The sequence below is a fragment of the Entelurus aequoreus genome, linkage group LG10 (assembly GCF_033978785.1).
Source record: "Entelurus aequoreus isolate RoL-2023_Sb linkage group LG10, RoL_Eaeq_v1.1, whole genome shotgun sequence".
Lineage (NCBI taxonomy): Eukaryota > Metazoa > Chordata > Actinopteri > Syngnathiformes > Syngnathidae > Entelurus > Entelurus aequoreus.
This window is the reverse complement of record NC_084740.1, coordinates 47,330,894-47,341,874: the sequence shown is the minus strand read 5'-3', so window position 1 is coordinate 47,341,874 and position 10,981 is coordinate 47,330,894.

Below are 10,981 nucleotides of genomic sequence, written 5' to 3'. Positions count from 1 at the left end.
ATATATATATATATATATATATATATATATATATATATATATATATATATATATATATATATATATACATATATATATATATATATATTCATATACTTACGCTGTAACAACTAATACTGCATGAAATTAAACTATATATATGAAATTAAATTATATATATATATATATATATATATATATATATATATATATATATATATATATATATATATATATATATATATATATATTCATGTACTTACACAGCAAAAACTAATACTGTATGAAATTAAAAGCAATGCCTTGTCCTTACTTCATTTTTGTGGAATGAAATCACTCTTTCTAAGCTGCCCTAACTTAGAGAAATACCATTTTTATCGCATTTAAATGTTGACTCTAAACATTATATCTAAATGTTGAATCTAAACATAATTCTTAAATATTAATCTATATGTTAAATCTAAACCTAAACCTTAAATCTAAATTTAAATCTAAATCTGAGCACTAAATGTTAAAACTAAACCTAAATCTTAAATCTAGATCTAAATGTGAGTGCTAAACTTTAAATGGTAAATGGGTTGTACTTGTATAGCGCTTTTCTACCTTTTTCTAAGGAACTCAAAGCGCTTTGACACTATTTCCACATTCACCCATTCACACACACATTCACACACACACACATTCACACACACACACATTCACACACACACACACACACACATTCACACACACACATTCACTCACACACTCACACACATTCACACACTGATGGCGGGAGCTGCCATGCACGGCGCTAACCAGGCCCATCAGGAGCAAGGGTGAAGTGTCTTGCTCAAGGACACAACGTACGTGACTAGGATGGTAGAAGGTGGGGATTGAACCAGGAACCCTCAGATTGCTGGCACGGCCACTCTACCAACTTCGCCACACCGTCCCCATATAGGTTTAAATCTAAACCTATATCTTAAATATAAACCTAATTGTTAAATCTAAACCCAAATATTAAATCTAAATCTAAATGTGAACGCTAAATGTTAAAACTAAACCTAAATCTTAAATTCAAACCTACATGTTAAATCTAAATGTATATCTAAATGTGAGTGCTAAATTTTCAATCTAAATGTCAATTTAAATCAAAATCTTCAATCTAAATCTATATCTAAATGTGAGTGCTAAATTTTCAATCTAAATCTAAATTTTCAATCTAAATCTTTATTTTAACGTGAGCGCTAAATGTTGAATCTAAATCTTAAATCTAATTTTGAGCGCTAAATTTAAAATTACATTTAAAATCTAAAACTACATTTTAAATCTAAAACTACATCTTAAATCTAAATCTTAAATCTAAATCTTAAATCTAAATCTTGAATCTGAATCTAAATACAAATCTTAAATCTAAATCTTAAATCTAAATCTTAAATCTAAATCTAAATACAAATCTTAAATCTAAATCTTAAATCTAAATCTTAAATCTAAATCTTAAATCTAAATCTAAATACAAATCTTAAATATAAATCTTAAATCTAAATCTAAATACAAATCTTAAATCTAAATCTTAAATCTAAATCTTAAATCTAAATCTAAATACAAATCTTAAATCTAAATCTTAAATCTAAATCTTAAATCTAAATCTTAAATCTACATCTAAATACAAATCTTAAATCTAAATCTAAATACAAATCTTAAATCTTAAATCTTAAATCTAAATCTAAATACAAATCTTAAATCTAAATGTTAAATCTAAATCTTAAATCTAAATCTTGAATCTAAATCTTAAATCTAAATATATATGTTGCTGAGTGTCAAGATGAATCTAGAAATAAAGCACACACTGCTGCTGCTAATGCGGCTGCTGTATGAAGGACATTGAAATAGGAACATCCCCATTTATAAAAAAGGTTGATGGTGCCGCACCCAGGAGTATGACAATACAAAGACACTGTGCCTTGTCCTAACTATATATGGCACATTGATGGCAATCACTAATTAATTAGATGGAAATTAGTTGTACAAAAGCCAAAAGCAGTGAAGTTGTCACGTTGTGTAAATGGTCAATAAAAAGAGAATACAACAAATCCTTTTCAACTTATATTTGATTGAATAGACTGCAAAGACAAGATATTTCATGTTCACACTGGAAAACTTTGTTACTTTTTGCAAATATTAGCTCATTTGGAATTTGATGCCTGCAAAATGTTTTAAAAAAGCTGGCACAAGTGGCAAAAAAGACTGATAAAGTTGAGGAATGCTCATCAAAGACTTATTTGGAACGCTGTCCCGCCGTCCTGTGTATGGATTTGTTGTTGTATATATAATAGTGTGTGTGTGTGTGTGTGTGTGTGTGTGTGTGTGTGTGTGTGTGTGTGTGTGTGTGTGTGTGTGTGTGTGTGTGTGAGTGTGTGTGTGTGTGTGTGTGTGTGTGTGTGTGTGTGTGTGTGTGTGTGTGTGTGTGCATGTATGGGTATAGGTATGTGTGTGTTTATCGACGTGTATATGTATGTGTGTATATATATATATATATATATATATATATATATATATATATATATATATATATATATATATATATATACGTGTGTATATGTATGTGTAACGGCTACTCTTGCGTTCCAAAAAAGTTTCAAAAAAATAATGCAGAGTAGTCTTGAGGAGGAGGTGTTTGACTCACTAAATTCCTTAATAAGCACTCGCGGAGATATTTCTAGATTCCAAATGGTCATAATTTATTTTCACAAACAAAAAATATTCTCCGTGGTTGACTTTCAACATAATCAAAATAACTTGTTTAGCGTGGCTTCAAAATAACTTGTTTTAGCGTGGCTTGTTTAGCGTGGCTTGTTTAGCGTGGCTTGTTTAGCGGTAAACAAACTGTTTCACTCCTCACTCCTTCAACATGATAGACAGACAAAGGGCACCCAGCTGTCCTGTCTTCTTAATTATAGGAGGAGGAAGTGGCTCACCAGTAGGAGCGTGAGCAGCTGAAAACAATCAGTCAATCACAATGAAATCTAAAACATCCAATAATTCATTAACATCATTCTTGACATTATTTGATTTCATTGTCAAACAATTAATAAATAAATAATATAGATAGGCTCCAACTGGCTCCAACAGTATGTGTATGACTATGTATGTATATGTATATATATATATATATATATATATATATATATATATATATATATATATATATATATATATATATATATATATATACATATATATATATATATATATATATATATATATATATATATATATATATATATATATATATATATATATATATATATATATATATATATATATATATATATATATATATATATATATATATTCTTTTTTCTTTTTTTTTTGCAAATAATAATTAACTTAGAATCTCATGGCTGCAACACGTGCCAAAGTAGTTGGGAAAGGGCATGTTCACCACTGTGTTACATGGCTTTTCCTTTTAACAACACTCAGTAAAGGTTTGGGAACTGAGGAGACACATTTTTGAAGCTTCTCAGGTGGAATTATTTCCCATTCTTGCTTGATGTACAGCTTAAGTTGTTCAACAGTCCGGGGGTCTCCCTTGTGCTATTTTAGGCTTCATAATGCGCCACACATTTTCAATGGGAGACAGGTCTGGACTACAGGCAGGCCAGTCTAGTACCCACACTCTTTTACTATAAAGTTAATGTAACACGTGGCTTGGCATTGTCTTGCTGAAATAAGCAGGGGCGTCCATGGTAACGTTGCTTGGATGGCAACATATGTTGCTCCAAAAGCTGTATGTACCTTTCAGCATTAATGGCGCTTTCACAGATGTGTAAGTTACCCATGTCTTGGCCACTAATACACCCCCATACCATCACACATGCTGCCTTTTACACTTTGCACCTATAACAATCCGGATGGTTCTTTTCCTCTTTGGTCCGGAGGACACGACGTCCACAGTTTCCAAAAACAATTTGAAATGTGGACTCGTCAGACCACAGAACACTTTTCCACTTTGTGTCAGTCCATCTTAGATGAGCTCAGGCCCAGCGAAGCCGACGGCGTATCTGGGTGTTGTTGATAAACGGTTTTTGTCTTGCATAGGAGAGTTTTAACTTGCACTTACAGATGTAGTGACCAACTGTAGTTACTGACAGTGGGTTTCTGAAGTGTTCCTGAGCCCATGTGGTGATGTCCTTTACACACTGATGTCGCTTGTTGATGCAGTACAGCCTGAAGGATCGAAGGTCACGGGCTTAGCTGCTTACGTGCAGTGATTTATCCAGATTCTCTGAACCCTGTGACAAAGAAGTTGGGAAAGGTGGCAATAAATACTGATAAAGTTGAGGAATGCTCATCAAACACTTATTTGGAACATCCAACAGGTGTGCAGGCTAATTGGGAACAGGTGGGTGCCATGATTTGGTATAAAAGTAGATTCCATGAAATGCTCAGTCATTCACAAACAAGGATGGGGCGAGGGTCACCACTTTGTCAACAAATGCGTGAGCAAATTGTTGAACAGTTTAAGAAAAACCTTTCTCAAGCAGCTATTGCAAGGAATTTAGGGATTTCACCATCTACGCTCCGTAATATCATCAAAGGGTTCAGAGAATCTGGAGAAATCACTGCACGTAAGCAGCTAAGCCCGTGACCTTCCATCCCTCAGGCTGTACTGCATCAACAAGCCACATCAGTGTGTAAAGGACATCACCACATGGGCTCAGGAACACTTCAGAAACCCACTGTCAGTAACTACAGTTGGTCACTACATCTGTAAGTGCAAGTTAAAACTCTCCTATGCAAGACAAAAACCGTTTATCAACAACACCCAGATACGCCGTCGGCTTCGCTGGGCCTGAGCTCATCTAAGATGGACTGACGCAAAGTGGAAAAGTGTTCTGTGGTCTGACGAGTCCACATTTCAAATTGTTTTTGGAAACTGTGGACGTCGTGTCCTCCGGACCAAAGAAGAAAAGAACCATCCGGATTGTTCTAGGCGCAAAGTGTAAAAGCCAGCATGTGTGATGGTATGGGGGTGTATTAGTGCCCAAGACATGGGTAACTTACACATCTGTGAAGGCGCCATTAATGCTGAAAGGTACATACAGCTTTTGGAACAACATATGTTGCCATCCAAGCAACGTTACCATGGACGCCCCTGCTTATTTCAGCAAGACAATGCCAAGCCACGTGTTACATCAACGTGGCTTCATAGTAAAAGAGTGCGGGTACTAGACTGGCCTGCCTGTAGTCCAGACCTGTCTCCCATTGAAAATGTGTGGCGCATTATGAAGCCTAAAATAGCACAAGGGAGACCCCCGGACTGTTGAACAACTTAAGCTGTACATCAAGCAAGAATGGGAAATAATTCCACTTCAAAAATGTGTCTCCTCAGTTCCCAAATGTTTACTGAGTGTTGTTAAAAGGAAAGGCCATGTAACACAGTGGTGAACATGCCCTTTCCCAACTACTTTGGCACGTGTTGCAGCCATGAAATTCTAAGTTAATTATTATTAGCAAAAAAAAAATAAAGTTTATGAGTTTGAACATCAAATATGTTGTCTTTGTAGTGCATTCAATTGAATATGGCTTGAAAATGATTTGCAAATCATTGTATTCCGTTTATATTTACATCTAACACAATTTCCCAACTCATATGGAAACGGGGTTTGTATTTTTAAGATGGAATGTGTAGCTGCCATTATGATGTGCAGTGATATTTTCAAATGACCGTAAGTCTTGAATTATACAAAATATTTAAATGGTTGGAATCTGCGTTTTGCATGATATACTAGTTACTATGGTAATCTAATTAGTTACTAGGATAATCTAAGTCACAGTAGCTCAGATGAGGTACCGAGCAGTGTGGGTGGGGAGCGTTTCCACAGAGTGTTTCCAGAGCGGCCAGCCTGAAATCCGGGTGTCAGGGACAGACGTGGAAGGAGATTTTTACAACAAAGTTCTTAAGCTTAGTGATGTATCAGATTGTAGGTGGGGTTTTTTACCCTTTGCGTTCATATTTCGCTGTTTGTTTCATTTTTGTTGCGTTTCGTTTGATTGTAAAATATGTCGATCAAGGGGGGTTGTGAAGTTCATATGTTGTCAATATTCAGTGTTTTATGGTACATAGTTAATATTGTAAATCCCACATTCTTTGTTTTCATGTACATTCTGGGTGTCTCATTCAGTAAAAAAAATGTAAAATTCCATTCTGTTTTTTAAGGCGGTCTGTCATAAGGTTTTTAGCATTCAATCAGACATTATTGTGAGGTTTTGTATTAGTGTTCCCAAAAATTAGATATACCGGCCCCCAGACCCTTTTTTTTCTCTAAATTTGGCCCCTGAGTCAAAATAATTGCCCAGGCCTGCCTTTAGATGTTCTACTAGTCTGCTGGAAATAGAAAGAAGAAGAAGACCGAGGGGAAAGCAAGATGGTGTTTGATGGAGAAAGTCTAAACTTGGGCATTATAGTTGTGTATTTTTAATCAGTGCATACATGTGCACATATACCGGTATGTGGTTTTATATAGGCTACCTTTTATTTTGTTTCCCGAGTATCCTGGTTCCTTGATTATTGTAAGTACAAATAATCTTCAATGGCGCTGCTGGATCAGTTAGAATTAGTGGATGGATAGCGGGAAAAGGAACAATATGTGACAAGGAAGGCTGTGCAAGTCAGACAAGTGGAACATTCATTTGAACAAAGGGCTTATAGGAACAATGGTAAATGGCTTATACTTGTATAGCGCTTTTCTACCTTCAAGGTACTCAAAGGGCTTTGACACTATTTCCACATTCACACATTCACACACACATTCACACACTGATGGCGGGAGCTGCCATGCAAGGCAATAACCACCACTCATCAGGAGCAAGGGTGAAGTGTCTTGCCCGAGGACACAACGGACGTGACGAGGTTGGTAGAAGGTGGGGATCGAACCAGGAACCCTCAGGTTGCTGGCACGGCCACTCTCCCAACCACGCCAATCCCTTTCAGTGTTTTCTGCAACTGACTCTGACTTTGTCTTACCTCTCTATTTTTGGAGGTAAAACTCTTGAGCTTTTGAAGTGGTCTTGTCATCGTCGTCCGGACAGAAGGGCGACACGGCAGTGCGGCTGGATCAAAAGAGACGTCGGAGACGCTTTACTGAAGCAAAAGTTGCTTTATTACCAGCGAGCATCATTTACACAGGACTGCAGTTCCTGGGAGGAGGTCAGGTCAAATATGGAGGACTCCTCTCCCGGAGAAGCCAAACCATCCTTTTATATATTCCTCCTTTCACTGTCTGGGTGTGCTAAACAGCACCACCTGACCACGAAAGGAGATGTTGGTGTGTAAGTGTCTGGAAAACAACTGCTTTTGAGGTTGGTGTTTGAGCTAGACAGGTAGTCTCCTTTCAAGGATATGGTTGTCACTTTTGCATTCCCAAGTCCCAATTAGGGCCTCTTTTCCTACGAGAAGTGATCCAATTCACCTGCCAATATCAAACTAAGGGACCTTATCTTCTCATGTGCTCAAACTGAAATACCACTGTTTACTCAAACCTGATGCTTTGTTTTCTCCCACATGAATACGAACATTCACCAAGTGTACAACATGATATGAGTTCATTAATACACTTCATTTTACATACTCAGGAGTTTGCACTTAACCTGCTCTCTGGAATATTCCCCCGATGACTGTGTGAGTTTTGTGTAAACATGTTGATACACATTGTTACACACTGAGAGGAACATCAACCTCTCATAAATATTGTGTGTCTGAAACTGTCTTGGCGTCTTGTCCAGGGTGTACCCCGCCTTCCGTCCGAATGCAGCTGAGATAGGCTCCAGCACCCCCCGACCCCAAAAGGGACAAGCGGTAGAAAATGGATGGATGGATGACTAATCATAGAAAAAAAATAAAAAATAATAATAATAATAATAATAATTAAAAAAAAAAAAAAAAAAAAAAATATATATATATATATATATATATATATATATATATATATATATATATATATATATATATATATATATATATATATATATATATATATATATATATATATATATAATGCCAAAGGAAATTTAAAAAGAACATGAAAACCTCCCACATGGGACGGTATAGCTCGGTTGGTAGAGCGGCCGTGCCAGCAACTTGAGGGTTGCAGGTTCGATCTCCACTTCTGCCATCCTAGTCACTGCCGTTGTGTCCTTGGGCAAGACACTTTACCCACCTGCTCCCAGTGCCACCCACACTGGATTAAATGTAACTTAGATATTGGGTTTCACAATGTAAAGCGCTTCGAGTCACTTCAGAAAAAGCGCTATATAAATGTAATTTACTTCACATTCTAAAATACATTATAAAAACGATTAGCATCAAAGACAAAAGGAATATCATGAGTGTAATATTTATTTTGTTTATTTCCTTATGCTACTGTTGTTTCAATACATTGTTAAATATTTCAATATTTTTACGAAAATAAGTTGTTTTTCTTTGTTTTGAAAATGTAAAATGGACAAGTTTACTTTTATTTTCAGAATGTTGAAATAGTTGTATGGGGGGTGGGGGCGAACGAGCTGGTTACTTGTTTCTCTGGCGAGATCTGGAAAAGAGCTGGTTACTTGTTTCTCTCGCGAGATCTGACAAGACTGCGCGCGAAGCAAACACGGCGAGGATAAAGCAAGATGGCGTCTGACGGTGAAGACGTTATTGCAGTGTTCTTAATCTGTGCGTCCATGTACACATATATGTCCTTTATTACACTCTATTAAATAGAGTAAACATCGTTAATAACTGTTTGTATATTAGTCTGAGCGCACTTTGATGATAGCTTAGCTTGCTAGTTAGCTTAGCTTGTTAGCTGCGAACAAAGAGAGGCGGAAGTGATGAAAACACATCGCTAAGCAGAGATCAAGTGTGAGTGTAAAGTGTTGTGATTGTGTGAAAATGTGCGAAAGAACCATAGCAGAGTACGAGGAGGAACTTTGTCCAACAAAAGAGGAGAAGGAGCGACAACATCAAGTTGTGTTACACACAACAGGTTTGTTTACTTCTTACTCTCACATCTTTACTAACTTTATATTTATTATTAACACTATTCTTCAATAGATTGTCTATAGGAAGATGAATTGGATGATGCACTGATTGTTTTATGTTGTTCATAAAAAACAGACAATATTTATGAGAGGTTGATGTTCCTCTCAGTTTGTAACAATGTGTATCAACATGTTCACACAAAACTCACACAGTCACCGGGGGAATATTCCAGAGAGCAGGTTAAGTGCAAACTCCTCGAGAGTTTTACCTCCAAATATAGAGAGGTAAGACAAAGTCAGAGTCAGTTACCATGGTAACAGACGCTGTAAACCTAGCCTGCTAGCTGGCAGGTTTGACAAGTTATTTATGTGTGTAAAAGCTATACTGACCTGTTATTTCCTTCATATTGGTGCAGCCATTAACCTACTACAACACCTACTACATCCACCTACTCAGTGGCCTAGTGGTTAGAGTGTCCGCCCTGAGATGGGTAGGTTGTGAGTTCAAACCCCGACTGAGTCATACCAATCCACTTTATTTATATAGCACATTTACACAACAATAATGTTTCCAAAGTGCTGCACAGCCATGTTAAAAACAATATTAAAAACAATAATGTATTTTGTAATTGTTGTACCAAAGACTATAAAATGGGACCCATTACCTCCCTGCTTGGCACTCAGCATCAAGGGTTGGAATTGGGGGTTAAATCACCAAAAAAATGATTCCCTGGCGCAGCCACCGCTGCTGCTCACTGCTCCCCTCACCTCCCAGGGTGATAGGTCAAATGCAGAGAATAATCTGGCCACACCTAGTGTGTGTGTGAAAATCATTGGTACTTTAACTTTTTAATGTGGCAGTGATTGTGGAAAAAACAAAGCCTGATCTAAAGATGACATCTTGATCTCATACCATCTCAAACCAATTGGCCGTTCATTATTAAGTGAAATGTCTTGAAGTTGCTTAAATTCGTCTTTAACCAAGCAACACTATGTTTTATCCAGTTATTCGATTAATCGAAAACATTTCCAGTAGAACACTTGATTAATAAAATGTTGAAGATCCACAGCTCTCACGTTTTAAAGGGGACGAGGAGGATCCACAGCCCCCTTATTTTAAAGAGGAAGAGGAGGGAGAGTGTCCTGTAGGGCAGGAGGAGGATGATGTTAGCAAGTTTCCACTGACTGTTGTCTCTGTGAAGACTGAAGAGCATGAAGACAAAGCACGTGAGTCCTCACAGCTTCATCACAGTCCAAGTAAGCACAACATCCACATATCATCTAGTACAATGTTTGTGACACATGTTCATCCGGGGGCCACATTTATGACTAAAGATGGAGATATACTTGCTTTTTAACATGTCCATCTAAAAATGAATGCTCATCAATCATCAACAGTGTAATTGCTGGGGTGTAACCATGTGACCTAAAGGCCGTCCTCCTTACCTCCCGTGGTCAAATGAAGGCAACCATTCAATATGGCTACTGTTTATTTACCTTTAGCAGCACATATGTCAGCATATTTCAAAGGTTTAGTGGTGAAGATTAGGGATGTATACCAAGTACCATTTTTTTAGTACTGGTTCCTAATTATGTCGTCCATGAGGACCGTGAAGATTCTGGACTAACGACACAACTACTTGTATTTTTAATTCCAGCTGACTGACGTAACTATGACACGTTGTCACATTGAGTTCAGCTGCCGCTGCTACACATTAACATTAGCTTTGAATAATGACAAATAAGGAATGCAACAACACGCAAAAGTTTGATGTGTGTGTTATTGACAAGAAGATGACATAACTGCATTTCACCTTGCACTGCACACATAGTTGACTTCTTTAAGACTTCAAATAAACAGCTGTTTTTTTTTTCCCGTTTTTTTCTTTTCTTTATTTAACCAGGTAAAAATACCATTGAGATCAAAGATCTCTTTTCCAAGGGAGACCTGGCCAAGAGGGCAGCAGCAAGGTTACATTAAAAACAGTAAACA